The 21,391-nt window shown below is 46.6% G+C and overlaps 1 long non-coding RNA gene across 1 annotated transcript in view; it reads left to right on the forward strand.

The window, feature by feature from the left end:
* LOC131479493 (uncharacterized) overlaps nucleotides 1-9,384 on the forward strand; it is a 53,702-nt gene extending 44,318 nt beyond the window's left edge. Inside the window, exons 2-3 of the long non-coding RNA XR_009244896.1 lie at nucleotides 8,640-8,803; nucleotides 8,896-9,384. This is a non-coding gene — a long non-coding RNA (uncharacterized LOC131479493). The remainder of the gene's footprint in view (nucleotides 1-8,639; nucleotides 8,804-8,895) is intronic.
* The last annotated feature ends 12,007 nt before the right edge of the window (nucleotides 9,385-21,391 follow it).

Consider the following 21,391-nt stretch of genomic DNA (forward strand, 5'->3'; position numbering starts at 1 on the left):
CGCAACAGGAATGCTGGTGTTCTTCCCTGACTGCCTATTTTGGCCATCACCCTGCGTTTACATTCTGCCGTGGAAGGAACTGAGGCTTGAGCCAAGCCAAAGATATAGGAGACAGAGCTGGAATTGACCTCCACGGGTACGGCCCATTCTGACATCAGGAGTGCACAGTGGGGAATGTGCAGAAACCAAACCTCTTACAAGAATCTGGAGTCAGAAAAAGGCCAGGTCATCCTTTCCAGTGAATACTTGAACACGGGTGGGAAAGCTTGAATTCCACGTGGCAGTGATGGGGAGAGAGAGAGGCCTGGTAAGATCGCTTGGTGTCTTGAGCAAGGGGCCAGGGCAACCCTGAACCCCGATTAACCTTCAGGAAGACAATCAGTAGCTGTGGTGTATTGGTCCTTGAACAGCCCTCTGCTTCTCTGCTGGCAACACGTAGAGATTTTGCCAGAAAGAGGCTGTGGGTACAGTCAATGCACCCAGTATTCTGTGTTCTGGCCCAAGAGCTTGGATCTACCTCATACAGAACATTGCCAGGAGGAGTAGTGGGCTTTGCAAAATAGGGGTTGGTGTTGTGACCTGCAGACTAATCCTCCAGCTGTAGTGTCAGTATCCCTTATGCACACCAGATCGTGTCCCGGCTGCTCCAGTTTTGATCCAGTTCTCTGCTTATGGCCTGGGAAAGCAACAGAGGTTGGCCCAAGCCCATAGGACCCTAAATCTACATGGGAGACCCAAGAGAGGCTCCTGGCTCCTAGCTTCAGATGGGCCCAGCTCTGGCCATTGTGGCCATTTGGGAAGTGAGCCGGCAGATGAAAGATCTGTTTCTCGCCTTCCGTATGGACACCAGTTCGTATCCCAGCAGCTCTGCTTCCCATCAAGCTCCCTACTTGTGGTCTGGGAAAGCAGTAAAGGAAGGCCCAAAGCCTTAGGACCCTGCACCCAAATGGGAAACCTGGAAGAAGCTTCTGGCTCCTGGCTTCAGATCGGCTCAGCTCTGGCCATTGTGACTAGGTGGGGAGTCAATCAGCAGACAAAAGATCTTCCTGTCTGTCTCTCCTCCTCTCCGTATACCTGCCTTTCCAATAAAAATAAATAAATCTTGGGCTCCGCAGCGTGGCCTAGTGGCTAAGGTCCTCGCCTTGATCCCATATGGCTGCTGGTTCTAATCCCGGCAGCTCCACTCCCACTCTATCTCTCCTCCTCTCAGTATATCTGACTTTGTAATAAAAATAAAATAAATCTTAATAAATAAATAAATAAATAAATAAATAAATAAATCTTAAACATAAAAAAGAAAGAAAGAAAAATGAGATAGGGGATTCAGTTCTCTTCATTCTTTCCCGTTAGTGCTGAGAAAATATGCCCCTGACCGTGGAGGAGAAGCAAGGAGCTGGTCCTCTCCGTTCTTTCTCACTCATCTGCTGTGCAAGGTGTCCTGTGTCCCTACAGGCCATGCACAGCCTGTGCTTGACCTTAAACTCTGGAGTTAACGCTGAGGCTCAAGGGACAAGGGGTAAATGTCCTTGTGGCCTTGGCTGCCCCAGCTGGTAGGACTTCTAACCTTCTCTTGCCCTGTCCGTTATCAGCAAGAGACTATCAGGCATTCTGAAAGCCTCGCCCGGGAAAGTCAGAACCGCTGCTGCTGCTGGAACCCGCCTGGCTCCAAGGCAGAGTGCCAAGAGCAAAGTTGCCTCACGCTGTGTGCGCCGACTCCCCCAACGCTGGCACAGCCACGGCGTCTGCAGAGCTTTGTAAATCTTTCTCTGCATGGCCTGTCTCTTCGGTAGCTACAGAAACAGTGTTTGTTATCCTTTCGTTTGCAGTAGACAGGCGAAAATTGGATGGCGACAGTCTCCGTTGCTGAAGCCCGAGAGCCAATCAGAAGTGAACAAGCAACAGCCACCAGAGGGGTTCTGTCTCCCAAGGCTGCTGCCTGAGCTCTGGGGCCTCAATGAGAGGACCACCCCCCCGCAAGAACTTGGAACGAAGTCACCCTTTCACGTGAAAACCCTAAGTTCAATGCATGCTGAATCAAAGCATAATTATGCAAAGTTTTAGCAAAGAGGAAGAATAGCTCCCTTGCCAGTAAGATTACGCTGTATCCTGGGGGTTGGGCGGCAGGGTCGGGAGGTAGGAAATCAACCTAAATTCAAGAAAACAGGCGCAGGGCCTTGTAAGCTTCCTCCTGTAGGCTTAGGAGGAAAGAGGGTCTCAAAGGTCAATGCTGGGGTGTTTATTCAAGTGTTTGTCAATGAGGGGGTGCACCGGCCTCTTCCAATTTGGGGGAAGGTGAACAGCAGTTTCGGTGCCTATGACGGCCTTTGTGTCTGATGCACTGCCAGCACTCTGCTCTTACCACCTCACTTCCCAACTGCTGGCCACAGGACTCCAATGCTTTGGTCCTTAGCTTCTAGAATTCTTTTCTTTCCTTTTTCCTTTCCTTTCCTTTCCTTTCCTTTCCTTTCCTTTCCTTTCCTTTCCTTTCCTTTCCTTTCCTTTCCTTTCCTTTCCTTTCCTTTCCTTTCCTTTCCTTTTCTTTTCTTTCTTTCTTTCTTTCTTTCTTTCTTTCTTGTTTAGATTTATTTATTTGAGGGCCTGGCGCAGTGGCCTAGCAGCTTAAGTCCTTGCCTTGAACGTGCCCGGATCCCATGTGGGCACCGGTTCTAATCCCAGCAGCTCCACTTCCCATCCAGCTCCCTGCTTGTGGCCTGGGAAAGCAGTCGAGGATGGCCCAAAACCTTGGGACCCTGCATCTGCATGGGAGACCTGGAAGAGGTTCCAGGTTCCTGGCTTCAGATCGGTGCAGCACCAGCCGTTGTGGTCACTTGGAGAGTGAATCATTGGACAGAGGGAAGATCTTCCTCTCTGTCTCTCCTCCTCTCTGTATATCTGACTTTGTAATAAAAAAAAAAATGAATCTTTGAAAAAAAAAAGATTTATTTATTTAAAAGGCAGAGTGACAGAAAAGTCTTCCATCTGCTGGTTCATTCCCTCAATGCCCTGTCTTAGCCAGAGCTGCACCAGGCTGAAGCCACGAGCCAGGAGCGTCAGCCAGGTCTCCCCTGTGGATGACAGGAACTCAAGAACTTGATACATCCTCGGCTGCCTCCTAGGATGCATTTAGCAAGTAGTTTGGAAGCCACAGGTGGGATTGAACCCAGCATTCTGCTATGGGATGCAGAAGTCCCAAGTGGTGGCTCACCTCACTGTGCCAGACACCCACACCTCCCTCTACTTCTGTCTATAATTTTATGAATAACAGTGTTCTGGTTTTGAGTACCAACCGTTGGGGCTTGAGTCTGCTATGGGAGAAGTATCCCCAACCTATGTGTTAGTAGACTATATTTCTAAGCCAACAGGGTGGAGAAGCAGTCATTCTCTGTTGCTTTCCCAAGTATATTAGCAGGAAACTGGGTTGGAAATGGAGCAGCTAAGACTTGCTCCAATGCCCATATGGAATACCGACATCACAGGAGGCAGATTGACTCTCTACACTACAGCCCCAACCCCATACTCACATTTCTAAAGTTATCAGGCTTGGTGAGGGTTCTGTCTTTATATAGAGACCAACAGATCAGAACTGTGTTTGAGTCCTAATCTGGAGTTAGACAGACTTGATGTGCTTCCTTTCTTCTGTTTATACTTAAGCAAACTGCCTAATCCTTCTGTGCCTTGATCTTTTCACCTGCAAATTGGGAATGTCAAAATCTCTACTTCTCCGGATTGCTTGGGGGAAAATAAAGCAGCATGTCAGGCTCTTCATGTGGTAACTAGCACATGTAGATGCTTGGTAAGTGCTGCAAGGTGCCTGTCTGTGCTGAGGCTGGGAGGACCAACCATCCTGATTCGCTCAGGACAGTTGAGAGAGCTTTAGGCAAAATTGGTTCCGTAGGGCATGGTTGACACAAACATAAAAGACGGGTGCTTTAGGACATGCATTATGAAGTAGTGGGTAAAGCCGCCGCCTGTGATGCTGGAATCCCATGTAAGCGTTAGTTTGTGTCCCAGCTATTTCACTTCTGATCTAGCTCCCTGCTAGCAGCCTAGGAAAACCAACAGAAGATGATCCAAGTGCTTTGGCCTCTGCTACCCATGTAGGAGAATCCAATAAAGCTCTAGGCTTAGGTCCAAGCCTAGTCATTATAACTAACTGGGGTATAAATCAGTGAATGGAAGATCTTTGTTTCTCCCTCTCTATGTAACTCTGACTTTCAAATAAGTAAATAAATGTTTTTAAAAGACTCTTTTTATTTGGGAGGCAGAGAAACAGGAAGAGATCTTTTTTATTATTGTTGCTATTATTATTATTGAGATTTATTTATGTAAGTAGGCCAAGTTACAGTACCCGTCAGCATACATGTGAGTCAGGTCTTGGAGAAGGCCGGGCTAGCCCGGTTCATAAAACCCACCAGCAGATCTGAGAACCAGGACAGGGTGCAAGACAGGCTGAGTCAGGCTGTAGCACTAGCCAGTTCACATTAGGGCCAGGACTGAGGGATGGCTGGGCTGGGTTGGGCAGCAGCACCTGCCAGTGTGAGCTGGAATAGGGGGCAGACCGAGCCTGGCCAGGCTACAGTATCTGCTGGCAAATGCCAAAGTGAGGAGAGCCATGCCACACTGGCCTCTAGCACCAGCACACGTGAGACCCAGGGAGCACGGCAGAGGGAGGACTGCAACCCCGATAGGGGAGTGGTGGGGACTCCCCTGTTGGGCCACAGCTCCAGCTGGTGAGCCTGAGAGCTAGGACTGGGGGCAAACGAGGCTGGGCAAGGCTATAACACCTGTTGGCATGCATGTGAACGGGGTTAAGGAGAGAGCTAGACTGGGCTGCCAATTGTATACACTGGTGCATGTATAAGCCAGAGTAAGGGCAGGCTTGTTGGGCTTTCCCACAGCATCAGCTGGCAAGTGCTAAGACTGGGGGCAAGTCCTGTCAAGCTAAACTGCAGAACCACGTGGAGAATGCAAGATCTGGGGCACGGAGTGGGTCTAGTAGGGAAATGGTGGCATCTCTCTGATGGACTGAAACTTTCACTGGTGAGCATGAAAACTAGGACTGGGGACAGGTCAAGCTAGACAGGCTGTGGCAGCTGCTGGCATGAGCGTGGGCTGGAGGGTGGAGTCAGTTGGGTTGAGTTAGGCTTTAATGCGCAGTGATGTGTATGTGAGCTGAATGAAATGTGGGACAGACCGGACCAGTCTACTGCATATGCTGGCAGACATAGAAACAGAGCTGGGGGCCAGCCCAGTGTGTGTTATTGGGGGTTGCTGATTGGCTACAGCTCCTGATGGTGTACATGAGGGCTGAGTGTGTGGAGGGCAGGTTTGGGCTGGGCCACAGCACCCATCATTTTGCATAAGAGATGGGGCTGGAGATAGATCTGATCTAGCAGTTGTAACTACCAGTGTAGATGTAGGCTGATGTGGGTGACAAAATGAGCCAGACACCGTAGAGGTGGACATGCACAAGAGATAGGTCTGAGATCACCTTGGACAAGATTTGAGAGTCCCCACAACGAAACTGCTGGACTCAGAACTCCAACCATGGGGAGAGTGCCAGGCCCTGAGATCTGACAGTGGAAAGCATATGTCATAACAGGGCCTCCTCAGTGGCTTTGGTGGAGCAATGGATGGAATACCCAGAATCACATAGAGGAAATATCAGATCATTAGAGCCTGCAGAGGACATCTGGTACCATAGCAGAGGAAGGAAGGCAAAACAAGTTGGTCAACTACTCCAGTGAAGCGTGACAGCAAAATTCTGGACAAACGGAGACTGTGAGCTGTACTATGTCAGCCAATGGACCTTGGAAGGATAGCATCATCCTTGGATCTACAAGATCAATAGCATTTCAGAACTATCAAAATCACTTGAGCTGAACCCTTGAAACATGCTCCACATCAGGGAACACTGGATAACATCAGCTGGTCATTCCCCATCCTCGGGTTGCTGAGGCCGATGGGAGGCTGGGAGTAGTGTCTCCCCTTCTCCCCTCTCCCCCACATACGGAAGAAGAAAAATTAAATTTGTAAATAATGGTCTTAGCCACTTTCCCCTGATCCTTGACCCTTACCACCCTGATCAACTATGTAAACATCATCAATAATAATAATAATAATAATAATAATAATTCCTTTTTATTGGAAAGGCAGATTTACAGAGAGAAGGAAAGACAGAAAGATCTGTCCACTGGTTCACTACTTAAGTGGCCAGAACAGCTGGATCTAAGCCGATCTGAAGCCAAGAACCAGGAGCTTCTTTCTGGGGCTCCCACACGGATACAGGGTCCCAAGGCTTTGGGCCGTCCTCAACTGCTTTCCCAGGCCACAAGCAGGGAGCTGGATGGGAAGTGGAGCTGCTGGGACATGAACCGGAGCCCATATGGGATCCTGGCACATGCAAGGCAGAGTCTAACCATAACGCACTGCCCCCTAAATAAATAAATCTTAAAACACAACAACAACAACAGCAACAGGTGCTTTTTGGTGCCTGAGTGCTCTTTGCCACTTAGGATCTATTCCAAATACTTGGATTTTCTGGAAACATTACCTATTTAAGAATGTGGTATCATGAAAACCATTGGATCTGCCAGTTTTACCAGTGATGTGATATAAAATATCCTGTTAGGAAAAGCGGTAGACTAAGTAGGACTGGCCCATGGACCCCGATGGGTACGAGATCTTGCATTGGAAGAGGTTCTGATGGAGGAGTTTAGGGAACTCCTCTGTTGGGACACAGTCCCTCAGGTGAGCGCAAGAACTACAATAGGGAACAGTCCATACCAGGCCAGGAAATGGTACCCATAAGCATACATTTGGCACAGGTCAGGGGTGAACCAGGCTGGACCAGTTCACATAACCCACTGGAGAATCTGAGCACCAAAATGGAGTGAAGATCAGGCCGGGTCAGGTCGGGTCGGGTTGGGTCTCAACACATGCCAGTTCACATGAGGGCCAGGACTGGGGGCTGGCTGGGCTGGGCTAGACTATAGCCCCCACCAGTGTGAGCTGGAATTGGGGGTGGGCTGGGCCCAGCCAGGCTACAGCACCCATTGGCAAATGCCAAGGTGAGGCAGGCCATGCTAGACTGGGCCGCAGCACCCAACCAGCACACGTGAGACCCAGTGAGGGAGGGAGCAAAGCCGGTAGTGTGGCTACATGGGGCTCCCTTGATGGGCCACCACTTCCACTGGAGAGCATGAGTTGGGTTGGGGGAAGATCAGGCCGGGCAGGGCTACAACACCTGTGGGCCACATGGAGCTGGATCAGGAGAAAGCCAGGCTAGGTTGACTGTTCCTACTGATGTATGCACAAGCCAGAGTGGCTGAGGGTTGGTTGGGCTTTGCCACCACATCAGCTGACAGATGCTAGCACGGGGGCTAATTCTGTCAAGTCAAACTGTAGAACCACCTGGAGAGTGCAGGATTCAGGAGTGGGAGTGGACCCAGCAGGGAATAGTGGGTACCTCCCTCTTGGGTTGCCATTTTCACTGGTGAGCATGAGAACCAGGACAGGGGCAAGCACAGCTAGACAGAGAGTGACACCCACCAGCACATGTGGGCTTGGACAGTGGGACTGGTTGGGTTGAACTAGGCTTCAAGGCCCATTGGCATGTATGAGAGCTGAATGGGATGTGGGCCAGACTGGACCAGTCTGCTGTACATACTGACAAGCACGGGAACCAGGGCAGGGGGCGGGCCTGGTGGGGGTTATTGTGTGTCACTCTGACTAGACTGTATAGCTCCCACTAGTTTGCATGAGGGCTGAGTGTGTGGTGGGCAGGGTCGGGCTGGACTACAACACCCATTGGTTTGTGTAGAAGACAGGGCTACAGGCAGAATTGACCCAGCGATTGCAACTACCAGTGTGTCCATAGGCTGATTTGGGCGACAGACTGTGCCGAATCCAGTATTGGCAAGCACACACAAGAGTCAGGTTAAGTTTCTTTGGGGATCCCCCCAGCTGAATTGCTGGGCTCAGAGCTCCAACCATGGAGAGAACTGCGGGATCCATGGTCTGACAGTAGAATGCATGTGTCTGACCTGGGCCTCCTCTGTGGCTTAGAGCAGTGGATAGCATGTCTGAGTGCACACGGAGGATTTGGCAGTATGTTGGAGTCTGCAGAGAACACCTGGTACCACAATAGGGGGAGGAGCAACAAAACAAATTGATCAACTACCTCAGCCAAGTGTTGGCAGTGAATATCTGATCAAATGGAGACTCTAAGGTGGACTATGTCAACCAGTGGATTCTGGAGAGATTTCATCATGCTTGGAGTGGCGAAATTGGCACTAATTCAGAACTGTTGGACTGCCGAAACCTCTTGAGCAAGACCCTCAGAGTGTGCCCTACATTGGAGACCCCGGGATGGTTGGGAGGCTGGGTGTGGCTTCTCCCCTTATCTCCCTCGTTCCTCCAGATATAAGAAAGTGAAAAAAAAAGAGAATGTGGAAATGGTGATCTCACCCACCTTCCTGTAGTCCTTGACCCTTATCATCCTAATCAACTGTAAAAATCATCGAAAATAAAAGTAATTTTTAAAAGTAATAATTTTCAAACCTAACTTTACAAAGCTCTTCTCTTTGTTTCATGACTCATTTTGTTCAGCAAATCTTTGTTCTCCTTAAATCATGAAGGACCATTTGGACAAAAACTAGCACCTGAACTTCATTTGCAGAGAGACACCCAGGAGAGGAACATTCAGAAAACATGAGGAAGAGACTTTCAAGATCACAAATACGTCACCTTATAGCTTTATGCTGGATCCTACAGTGCCAGAGGTGCAGGCAAACATGCATCGGTAATTGTCAAGGGAAGCTGCTAAGCAGGTAACACACATGAACCCAGCTTACTGATTTTCCATATCCTTCCTTCCCCTCCTCCCACGTGCAGACATGGCCATTCCAGCTCCAGTCTGACAGTCACCACCTGCTCAACTGCACTCCTCACTTCCAGAAGACAAAGACTTTTCCTTCAAATTACTCTCCTAAACCCACAGTGTTCCCGTAAGGTGTTCCCTGAGAAAGAGGAAACACTTCAGAAGAACAGATAAAATCAAGCACATAGGCATCCCGCACATGTCTATTTGAAAGTTGCAGACTTAAAAAAAAAAAAAAATCTTGGGTCCAAAGGTAACCTATTTGAAACTGACCACTGAGAGTTGGCCTCCTGTCTAAAGGTTTAGCTATAAGTAAACAACCTTAAAAAAAATATTTAAAGACCTTGTTTTTGATCAGACCGTTCAAAGAAGGACTCTGTAGGTGAAAGTTCATGAGGCTGAAACAATGGAAACTTCTCAGAGTAGAAGGAGGACTCCCCTACCAGTCGGAGCTGGCGCCCCAGCGCACCTTGGCTGGTTGCCTTCATGGGAGGGTGTGCAGGATGTGGATGCAGTGTGGCTGCCTCTCGGGATAGGTGAATCATTGCTCCTTCATATGAGAAGAGCCAACCAGAAGGTGATGGCTTCCACAATTGAGCATTTATCTAGCTCCAGAAAAAAATGGGAACATATTTTAAGAGGGTTGGTCTAGACTTGGCAAATAACCTCCCAAATTAACTTTAATGATTACAAAAAAGAAAGGAACAATAGGAGAAACCTTCCCACCCCGACTCTGGGTCCATCTTGCTACATGTTACTGTAAAAGCCAACCAGAATTGAATTGAAAAGGAAAAGGTAGCACAACCTGACATGTGCTTTGATTCAAAGTTTACTTCTTAACCTTCACTCTGAAGACAGAAGAACATTAGCAATGACTATTTGAAGCGTGAGCAGGCAATTGTATATTCACATATATGTATTTTATATATGTATATGTTTTACATATATATACATATATATATGTATATGGGACAGCCATATGTGCACCATGATTTTCGAAGTTCCAGATTTCACATGTCTTATCTCCCAAGTCTGTTATCCCACAGATTGTGACCTTCAGAAATTTTTTATTTTGGAAAATCTGACTTTTGCTAGTCTTATAAGCTCTGTTAACATGTACAAAGCTATTTTAGGCAAGGCCAAGTGTCATCTTGGTGTCATCTTCCACCTCCTCATGACAGGTCTTACCCTCCCGGCAGTGTGGCATAGCACGCAAAGTTACTGCCTGTAATGCTGATATGCCACATAGACACGAGCTTGTTTCCCAGCAGCTTCCAATCAACTTCCCTGCTAATGGCCTGAAGAAAGCAGTGAAAGATGGCCCAAGTGTTTGAACCCACATGAGAGACCTGAAAGAAGCTTCTGAATCTTGGGTTTGGCTTGTCAGCCCTGGCCTAAGCAGTCATCTGGGGAAGTGAACCAGCTAATGGAAGCTAAATCTCTCTCTTTCTCTCTCTCTCTCTCATTCTCTTTCTCTGTGACTGTGCCTTCAAATAAATCAAGAACCAAACAAAGTAAGTCATATCCTTTGTATGATCTTAATGCACACAGAAAACCAAAAGACTTGCGATTACTGATAGAATAACCTATTCCTCTCCCTGCTGTACTTGGTGGAGATAAAAGGAGGGTGTGCTGGTTTATGCCCCCTCTAAGATGTCCCTTTGCTGGGTAGAAACTACATGCTCATCTCATGTGTCCACTACATCATATACTCTTCATCAGATGCAGACTCCATAATGGGTCCCTGTGCCCTTCATTGCAAATCACTGTCCTCTTCTCTTAGACAAGTTTTCTTACAGTATATTGTTCCCTGCAATGGGTAGATAGCAGGCCTAGTGTTGTGGTGCAGTGGGCTAAGCCATCACCTATGGTGCTGGCATCCCATATGTGTACTGGTTCAAGTCCCAGCTGTTCCACTTATGATCCAGCTTTCTCCTAAGGCCCCTGAGAAGGCAGTGGACAATAACCTAACTGCTTGGTCTCATACCCCCAAGTGGGAGAACCAGATGGAATTCCAGGCTGTTGTGGCCATTTGGGGAGTGGACGAGTAGATGGAAAATCTCTGACTTGCTCACTCTCTCTGTGTAGCTTTAACTCTCTAATAAATGAAATGCATCTTTTATTTTTAATTGGTATACAGCATAAGAGTTAATGGGAGGCAGAACCCACTTCTCTTCAGTTTCCTTGCTTTATTCTCAACACCTCCACTGCACAGGGCAGCACTGGGCTTTGAGATTTAGTGAATGGCCAGGGTAATGTCAGGAAATAACAGTACAGAGTAGGAGGATGAAACTGAATGCAAGCTATTCTGTCATTGTTCAACTAACTCAGAATGCATTTACTAGGCAGGAACTTGATTTAAGTGGCCTTCCTAAAGGTCCTGTCAAGACTTCCACTTAGTGTCATTAACTATAAACTTTGACTCATGGTCACATGGACTGATGGCTTCAAGAATGAAGTCCATACTCCACTCTTCAATTTCCTACATCACAATGGTTTAGCCTTGTGAACTTTCACCCATAAAGGACTACATGGGAACCCAGCAAAATGAGTCCCTTGACCACCACCCACCCCTTGACCCCAAACCTTCATCAGAATTCAAGGACTGGCAAGAAAAATAAGATTAGCAATATTAAGGATCAAAACGTACTTTTTTTTTTTGGTGTGCCAGTGTAATTCCTACTAAATGATTCCTCTGATCATTCCAGGAAAGCTATCATGACATGATACCCTTCCCAGGAGGCTGCCTGATGGATAACTCAATTGATAATCTTGCTCCTTTATAGTCGGGTCTGGTAGGCCTGCCTTCTTTAACCTTTGCCTTGTGAGCACCCACCTGACTTTGCAAAGCCCACCCTTGTCCACAGGTTTGTCTCGTCTCAGTCATGTTCTCTTCCTCCCTTCCCAGTCGTTCATTCTCAGAGTCTGAGTTACTCTGTCAGAAAAAACACCAACCACCTCAAAGAGCTCCTGCAGACCAGTTGCAGCCTTTGGTGTTGCAACCCCTGGAGCAGTCCAGCCGGTATGCTGGCTCTCCATGCGGGAGGCCTTGGTAAGTCTCATCATTGCAAGTAGGAGAGGTACTTCTTTCTTCTGAAAAGTGTCCATGCAGGGGCAGGTATTTGAGATAGCAGTTGAGTTGTCATTTGGAATAACCTACATCCCATACTGGAGTTCCAGGTTTGAGTTCTGGCATCTCTGCCGCCAATCTAGTGGGTTGCTAAGATACATCCTGGAATGGCTTCAGTGCATGACACCCTGCCACCTGTGTGGGTCACCCAGACTGAGTTCCCGGCTCCTAGCTGTTCAACGGCTAAGGCTGGGCCTGGTGCAAGCCAGGACCCTGGGACTACATCTAGGTCTCCCACTTGGGGGACAGGGGCCCAAGTCCTCACACCATGCCCTGCTGCTTACCCAGACACATTAGCAGGGAGCTGCATCAGACGTCGAGTGGCCAGGACTTGAACCAATGCTCTAATAAAGATGCTGGCATCAAAAGAGTTGGTGTAATGAGCCATGCCACAATGCCATCCTCTTTAAACTGTCTTTTTTTTTTTTATTATTCAAAATGTGTTTATTGGGAAGATGTCCTACTTCTCTTGAATCGGGGTCCTTCTGGTGCTACTTCCTTCTGAAGGAACATTGTTTTGTCAGCCCTGATTTGCTTTCGTGGGCTGGCAGAGGACGGTAGAGCAGCCAGCACCCAGAACTCCAACCTGTTCAAGGCTAACAACTAACGATTGCATGGCACTGGAGCACTTCACATCCATACAGCAGGAATGGCAGTCCTGCAACAGACACCTCCTCTTTTCTTCTAGGAAGGGATGGGGGAGAGCCTTTGTGGGAGCCTTTTTGCATGGAGAGGTTATCACTGCCAGCAAAAAAATAAGTTTAAAGATTTTTTTTATTTGAAAGATATATATATATATGTAGAGAGAGAGAGAGAGAGAGTGACTGAGAGAGATCTTCCATCTGCTGGTTCACTTCCCAAATGCCTGCAATAGCTAGGACTGGGTGAGGCTGAAGCCAGGAGTGAGAGGTCTAGATTCTTGGCAGGGATTCGTGCACTTGAACCGTCATCTACACCTCCTTAGGATGTGCAATAGCAGGAAGCTGAATCAAAAAAGCCAGAACTTGAATAGGGCTGTCAATATGAGATGTGGGTGTCCCAAGCAGTAATTTAACCTATTGTTTCTTTTTTTTTTTTAAAGATTTATTTATTTATTTATTTTATTACAAAGTCAGATATACAGAGAGGAGGAAAGACAGAGAGGAAGATCTTCCGTCTGATGATTCACTCCCCAAGTGAGTGCAATGGCTGGTACTGTGCTGATCTGAAGCTGGGAACCAGGAACCTCCTCCAGGTCTCCCACACGGGTGCAGGGTCCCAAAGCCTTGGCCCGTCCTCAACTGCTTTCCCAGGCCACAAGCAGAGAGCTGGATGGGAAGTGGAGCTGCCGGGATTACAACCGGTGCCCATATGGGATCCCAGCACATTCAGGGCGAGGACTTTAGCCACTAGGCCACGCCGCCAGGCCCAAACCTATTGTTTCACAACACCTTTTCCTAGTTGAATAAATTTTAGTTTCCTATTATGCCACCTAATATTTTCATTTATTCAACAGATTTTTTTAAAAAGATGTGTTCCTTTATTATTGGAAAGTCAGATAAACAGAGAGAGGGAAAGACAGAGAGGAAATCTTCCATCTACTGAATCACTCCCCAAGTGGCCACAATGGCCGGAGCTGAACCGACCCAAAGTCAAAAGTCTGGAGACCCTTTCCGGTCTGTCACGCAAGTCCCAAGGCTTTGGACTGTCCTCCATTGCTTTCCCAGACCACAAGCAGGGAGCTGAATGGGAAGCAGGGCCACCAGGATACAAACCGGAGCCCATGTAGAATCCTGGTGCATACAAGGCGAGGACTTTATCTACCAGGCTACTGCGCTGGACCCTAGTCAACAGATTTTTTTTTTTTAAAGCTTATTTATTTATTCAGAAGGGAGAGAAGAGAAACCCGTGTTTTATCTTTGATTCACTCTCCCAAATGACTACAACAGCCAGACCTGAGCCAGGCTGAAATCTGAGTGACGGACTTCATCCTGGTCTCCCAAACACTCGAGTACTTGGGCCATCCTCCACTGCCTACCCAGGTACATTAAAGGAAGCTGGAATGGAAAACAGAGCCCCTGGGACTTGAGCCACCACTCCAATATGGTATGCTGGCCTTGCACATGGCAGCTTAACTGCTATATGCCACAACACAGACACTAGTTCAGCAAATATTTGTTGAGCACCTACTATATGTGGGAATAGAGCAATGAAGGAAATCAAAGCTGTCCCTTATGAAGCTTTCTTACACTCTAGTTGATAACCACAACAGACAGCCTATTAGTGCATGCAGTGCTTAAAATTTAATATACACTGGCTTAAATTCAGTATTATCTGTCTTGCATGTAATCATGCATGTTTGTCTTATAAATAGGAGATTTTTATCTCAACTCAAATAAAGTAACTCTATATTATTAATTATCCATTTAGTAATAAAATGTTCAAACACAACTGGTGTATGATTAGTTAGTTATTAGCTCAGTAATTAAGGGAGAATATTAATGGCCACATGGTTACTAATGCTTGGACTTACTCTAGGTCAAATAAGTTGATGCCCTCCAGTCTCAAAGCCAGAGATGGCTTTGCTAACATTCAGATGCCTACAATGGAAGTAAGAGGAACATGAGAACAATATATTAGGTGCAGGTGAAGACCCTGGCAGAAGAACTTAACATCTACATCCGGGTGGGTGGCGCTTTAGTGGGCATCCTGGATCAATGTCACTGTCTCAGGACAGCCCTCATATGGACAGTTCTGCGGACTTCTGTCTCTCCTTGCCAGTCAGGAAGATCATAAAGTTTTTTTTTTTTTTTTCTTGAATCCCAATTCTTTCTCTTGGATCAGATCACTAGAAGTGGGGCTGCGGTCCTCTCCGTGCTTCTACTGTGATATAATCCTCCATCTTCATTTCCAAATTAACTGTTTACTCATGGAAGCTTAAGAGAATAAGAAATGGGTGTGGAGATGCCGTGAGAAGTTAAGCCAACATACTCTGATGTTCAGACATGCCTGCAGGGCCGGCCTGCCAAGGTTTGGTGTTGGTTTAGGATTGAGAAGAACTGACCCTAAGGCAAAGTAGGAAGGGAGAGGAGAATCTGGACGCAGATCAAACATGTGTGAACTCCTAAGGTTCAGAGGCTATAATAATATAAGAGGGCCAGTGAACTCCTAGAAAGTCGTTTCCATAAAACACTATGACTCATTGAGCCTCAGATGGGCCGATGGTGTGTTTGCAATGAAGTTGGGCGAAGGGGGATTTGGCCAGTTGGACTTTCTAATGAAGGCATGGCAGGTGAAGCAGCCAGCATGTGGCCCTGAAAGAAGCAGGCAGCAGCACACGTGAGTGCACACTGGCTGAGTGCCCTGGACATCAGTGGCTTCGAGTGTTTTTGTCCTAATCTGTGTGTGTGTGTGTGTGTGTGTGTGTGTGTGCGCGCGCGCGCATGCGTACATTTTGGCTCCATAAAGATGGGGACTCCCCTGAAGAGAAAGTGGAGAAAAAGTACATGTAACCGTAGTGGGGTGCTGTGGGGAAGTGTGTGCTCCCACGGATTTCTCACAGTAGGGATGGGGAAAGGTTAGAATGGATGCTGTAGTACTGGGTCAGATTTGGAAATACCAATGCAAGCATGGGTTGTGGGAGCTACCCTGAGAGGACCTGCATGCAGTGATACTGTGGTGCAAATTAGAACATCCAGCACTCAGAATCCAGATATGTCAAAAAAGAAAAGGGGGCTCAGTACAATGGCTCCATTGGCTAATCCTGCCCCTGCAAGTGCCAGAATCCCACATAGGTGCTGGTTCATAGTGGCTGCTTCACTTCCCATGCAGCTCTCTGTTTATGACATGGAAAAGCAGTAAAGGATGGCTCAAGTTCTTGGGACCCTGCGCACACATGGGTGACCTCGAAGAAACGCCTTGCTCCTGCCTTTGGTTCAGCTCAGCTCTGACCATCGCAGTCATCTGGGGAGTGAATCAGCAGATGGAACATATCTCTCTCTCAGTCTCATCTTCTCTTTATAAATCTGTCTTTCGAATAAAAATGAGTAAATCTTTAGAAAAAAAAAGGAAGAAAAAAAGAGGGTCTGGCGCAGTGACCTAGTGGCTAGGTCCTCACTTTGAATGTGCTGGGATCCCATATGGGCGCCAGTTCTGGTCCCGGCAGCCCTGCTTCCCATCCAGCTCCCTGTTTGTGGCCTGGGATGGCAATCGAGGACAGCCCAAAGTCTTGGGACTCTGTGCCCGTGTGGGAGACCTGGAGGAGGCTCCTGGCCTCTGGCTTTAGATCGGTACAGCTCCGGCCGTTGCAGTCACTTGGAAACTGAATCATCAGAGGGAGGATCTTCCTCTTTGTCTCTCCTCCTCTCTGTATGTCTGACTTTGCAATAAAAAGAAATAAATCTTTAAAAGAGAGAGAGAGAAAAAGAAATCCACACTGTTCTTGGGGCCAACATTTGTGGCACAGCAAACTACACCACTGCCTGCAACATCAGCATTCCATATGGGTGCTGGTTCAAGTCCCAGCTGCTCCACTTCTGATCCAGTACTCTGCTAATACACACAGAAAAACAATGGTAGATGGCACCAATGCTTGGATCCTTGTCACCATGTGGGAAACCCGGAAGCGGCTCTTGGGTCCTAAGTTTGGCCTAGCCTAGTTGCAGTCATTGTGGCTGTCAGGGGAATGAACAAGCATATGGAAGATCTTTCTCTCTCCCTGTCTTTTCCTCTCTCACTGTGTTTCTTCAAATAAATAAATACGCTTAAAAAAAAATACTGTTCTCAGGGTCAGTATTGTGGTGTTGTGGGTATAGTCCCCACCTATGATGCTGGCATCCCACATGGGCACCAGTTCAAGTCCTGGCTGTCCTACTTTCAATCCAGCTCTCTGGTAATGAGCCTTGGAAAAGCAGCAGAAGATGACCCTAATGTCTGAGTTCCTGCTTTCTATGTGGGAGACCCGGAAGAAGTACCTGGCTCCTGGCTTCAAGATGGCCCAGCCTTAGACATTGCAGCTACTTGGGGAGTAAATCAGTGAATGGATGACCTGTGTGTGTGTGTGTGTGTCTTCCTCTCTGTAACTCTGACTTTCAGATAAATAAACGTATCTTTTAAATATATATATACATATATATATATGTATATATATATACTTAATGGAACCAGGGCTTCATGACTGATTTCAGAATTAGTGCTCAGAAAACACAAGATAAGTCTGGAATAACTTATGGTGTCATAAAGTTAGGAAACTCAAAGCATTTTTAGATCCAATGGACAATTTAAGTGAACTTCCACAAACCAAAAAAGGGACAATTTGACATATAAATACTGCCAACAGCAAATTATAATACATACAATAAATTGAAAATATATGAGTCCATGGGCCCAGTGCAGTAGCCTAGTGGCTAAAGTCCTAGCCTTACACACACCGGGATCCCATATGGGCTTCTCATCTAGCTCCCTCGTAATGGCCTGGGAAAGTAGTCAAGGATGACCCAAAGCATTGGGACCCTGTACCTTCATGGGAGACCCGGATTTATTTGTTTGTTTGTTTGTTTGTTTGTTTATGTTTATTTATTTTGGAAAGTCAGATATACAGAGAGGAAGAGAAAGGAAGAGCTTCTGTCCATTGATTTACTCCCCAAGTGGCTACAATGGCAGGAGCTCAGGTAATCCGAAGCCAGGAGTCCAGGAGCTTCTTCCGGGTCTCCCACGCAGGTGCAGGGTCCTAAGGATTTGGACCATCCTTGATTGCTTTCCCAGGTCACAAGCAGAGAGCTGGATTGGAAGCAGGTTGGCCAGGACACGAACCAGCGTCCATATGGAATCCTGGTGTATGCAAGGCAAGGACTTCAGCCACTAGGTTACCGTGCCAGGCCCAAGCCACCAACTTTGATGGTGACATAGCAGAATTCTGGAGAGTGAAGCAGAAGATGGAAGATCTCTTTCTGTCATTCTGCCTTTCAAATAAATAAAATTAATCTTTTTTATAAAAAGAATCATCATTTCATAACCATCATAGTAATAATTGATTCAGTCAAGAATCATCAATGGACACAAAAACTAGGGGCTATAATTTTATTTCAGAGTTCTTTATTTTCATTTGAAAGGCACAGTGACAAGGAGAGAGAGAGAGAGGAAGAGAGAGAGAGAGAGAGAAAGAGAGAAGAATGAAGGGGGAGAGATAGCGAGTGTTTCCAGCTACTGATTCACTCCTCAGAGTGAACCAGGTCCCCACACGGGTGTAAACATGAACGTATGTGGGCCATATTCTGCTGCTTTGCGGGTGCGTCTGCAGGGCTCTACAATCCAGTCTCCTACTGATACACACCGTGAGAGGCGTTCGATGATGGCCCATCTGCTTGAGCCCTGCCATCTCCATAGCAGACCTGAATGGGGTTACAGATACTTGGCTTCAGCCAGGCCCGTTCTGGCTGCTGTGGGTGTTTGGAGACAAAAGCAGCACATGCAAGACATTGCTGTGTGTCTCTTTCTCTCTTTGTCACTCTGCCTTTAAAATACATAAATCTTCTTAAAAATATATATATATACTAAATGCCCCATGTGGTAACCCAGTGGTTAACATCCTTGCCTTGCATGCGCGCAAATCTCATACGGGTGCTGGTTCATATCCTATCTGCTCCACTTCCCTTCCAGCTCCTGGTTTGTGGCCTGGGAAAGCAGTAGGGGATGGCCCAAAGCCATGGCACCCTATAAGAAGCCCCTGGCTCCTGGTTTCAGACCGGTTCAGCTCCAGCTATTGTGGCCACGTGGGGATTGAACCAGTGGACGGAAGATCTTTTTCTCTCCTTCTCTCTGTAAATCTGACTTTCAATAAAAACAAATAAATCTTTAAAAAATGTACTAAATATACGTGACAACTGAGCGCAATGAATGAGCTGCAATTTTTTGTAACTGCAATGGATAAATGAATACTATTAAGACAAAACTTGAATGAGGTCTGTAGATTAGAAAATACTATTGAATCTATATTGATTTAATTATAATCTCCGTAATTGTGCTGTGGCTATAACAGAGACTGTCTTCTTTTAGCAACGAGATATTTAAGAACTCAGGAGAAAGGAGCATAATATCTACAACTATTACTCAAACAGAAGACAGTTCAGAGAAAAACATTACACTCACACACACACACACAGAGGGAGAGAAACAGATAGAGAGGGAGGGAACATGAAAACGAGCAAGTCTTTACAAAGCATGAACCTAGATTGCTAAGCAAAACACTCAAACCTAACAGGAAATCATGACTAACTTCAGAAATTCTGAGCATACAGCCATAAAACCTTTCTGTTGGATACCCATTGCCAGCTTTTGATGTTAGATAAAGTAGCAGCACCCACGGCAGAAAGTCCTGAATACTCATGAGTGAGTCACTGCTGTGTGTCTGATTAACCCACGGAGCATGCCTCAGCCCAGTGTCCATTTAAGTTCCTTCAACTCCAGTTGAGACAACTTCCCTGGCAAATTATTATCCATAGTTTTTAACGTTCATCTTCCTCTTGAGTGATTGCAGTCATGAATTCCACATGACTCTCTAGCATGAATAATAGCAGAGTCCATTTTCTGAAGAACACATCAATTTCCAATAAATTCCAGACACCTGTGGAATACGTAGGTACAGTATTTTGGACTCAAAGCGCAAAGCCAATGAAGAGCCAGCCTGGGCCAGAAATGGAGTCACCACCAATGTGTCTTCACTGCATTGTTTGCTCGCTTTGCTGCATTAGTTCTATATCACCGGCTGGCAGGAAGCAGCCATGTTGAAATTCAAATTTTACTTGTTTCTTTAAAACGAAGAAAAACAAATAGATGGTTTGTTCTAAGAATGTACAGGAACTTATATTCAAAACGTCCATAAATACATATTCTAGGGCCTCTTTATCGCTTCAGAACCCCACTATGCTTCTCTTTAATCTTTTTAAACATCCTGTTACATAAATTGCAGCTGCATCTATAGCAGGAAGAATAATAAGATACTAACTGATCAGACATCAAAAGCGCGTGGGTGGGCCTTCCACAGACCTTCGTCTTCTCTACCACCAACATCACGTTCTTAGAGTCCCCCTCTCAAACCACGTTAATGTATTTTTTGTTGGTTTGTTTCTTTTTTTTCCTTTCTCCTGAGTAATTACTGTGAATTTTTGCCAGGTCAGGAATTTTTCCCAGGAAGAAACCCTGAATAATAAAAAGAAAGCAGACAAACAATACCCAGAGAGATGAGCTGTGAACTCCCTCCAGGCCCACCCCTTGCTTTGATTTCTGTCTCCACAGGGAAGGGGATTCTTGGTGGCCTTGCATGTCCTCAGCTTACCCCATGCTCCTGCACCTGCTCCATGCTAGGAATTTCTAGTAATGTTCACGGAATCCATGAGGAAGCATGCTCACCACAGTGCAGTAAGAACCACACAGGCTGTGCTAGGTGGGCCGGCGTTGGACGAGGTCTGGATCCATCCAGCAAGTGTTTTCATAGAGATCAACTGTTCCAGTCGGGCAGAGTTCTGGTGGTCATTCAACCTGCCCATTCTTCCACTCTTCCATAACTTTTCTGACAAATGACTAGCAGCCAGAGTGGTCATTTGTAGCAACAAAGAGCTCCTTGTGGTTGCAAGTAGCCCATGCCACTGCTGGACAGCTCTCACAGGACTCTGGCTTCTGCCGATAGCTCTGTCTATTGCCTTTCAACACAACAAGCCTTCTTCACAAGCTGTGAGCTGCTACCTCATGCCGAAGCTGTCGCCAGGTTTCATAATGGTTTATCGCATCAGAGTATGCAGCTTCCCAAACACCCAAAAGTTAACAGGGGTTAGCACCTAGAAGGTAAGACTATGCTTCTAGTTTTTCTCCTTCTGACTTACAGGTCAATTCTGATCTTCAGAGCGATTGATCCACTTTAGTATTAATGATATTAATTACTTTTCAGTTTCTTCTAGGTCCCAGTGCCTATTGTGTGTACCTAACTACCCCACTGTAGCCTGGAAAGATAGCAATTAAAATGATCCCTGCTGCACAGTTGAGAAAAACAGGGTCAAGTTCACACAACTAAGTAAATGACTAAAAATACATTGGAATCCAGGTTTACCTAAGCCATTTCTCTCTCTCTTTTGCTCTCTCTTTAGATTTTATATATTTTTGTTAGGACGGCAGATTTACAAAGACAAGGAAAGACAGAGGGAAAGATTTTCCATCTAATGGTTTACTCCCAAATGGCCGAAATGACGAAAACTGAGCTGATCTGAAGCCAGGAGCCTCCTCAGGGTCTCCCACACAGGTGCAAGGCCCCAAGACTTTGGGCCATCCTTGATTGTTTTACCAGGCTACAAGCAGGGTATTGGATGGGAAGTGGAGCAGCTGGGACATGCACCAGCACCCATATGGGATCC

The sequence above is a fragment of the Ochotona princeps genome, chromosome 2 (genome assembly GCF_030435755.1).
Source record: "Ochotona princeps isolate mOchPri1 chromosome 2, mOchPri1.hap1, whole genome shotgun sequence".
NCBI lineage: Eukaryota > Metazoa > Chordata > Mammalia > Lagomorpha > Ochotonidae > Ochotona > Ochotona princeps.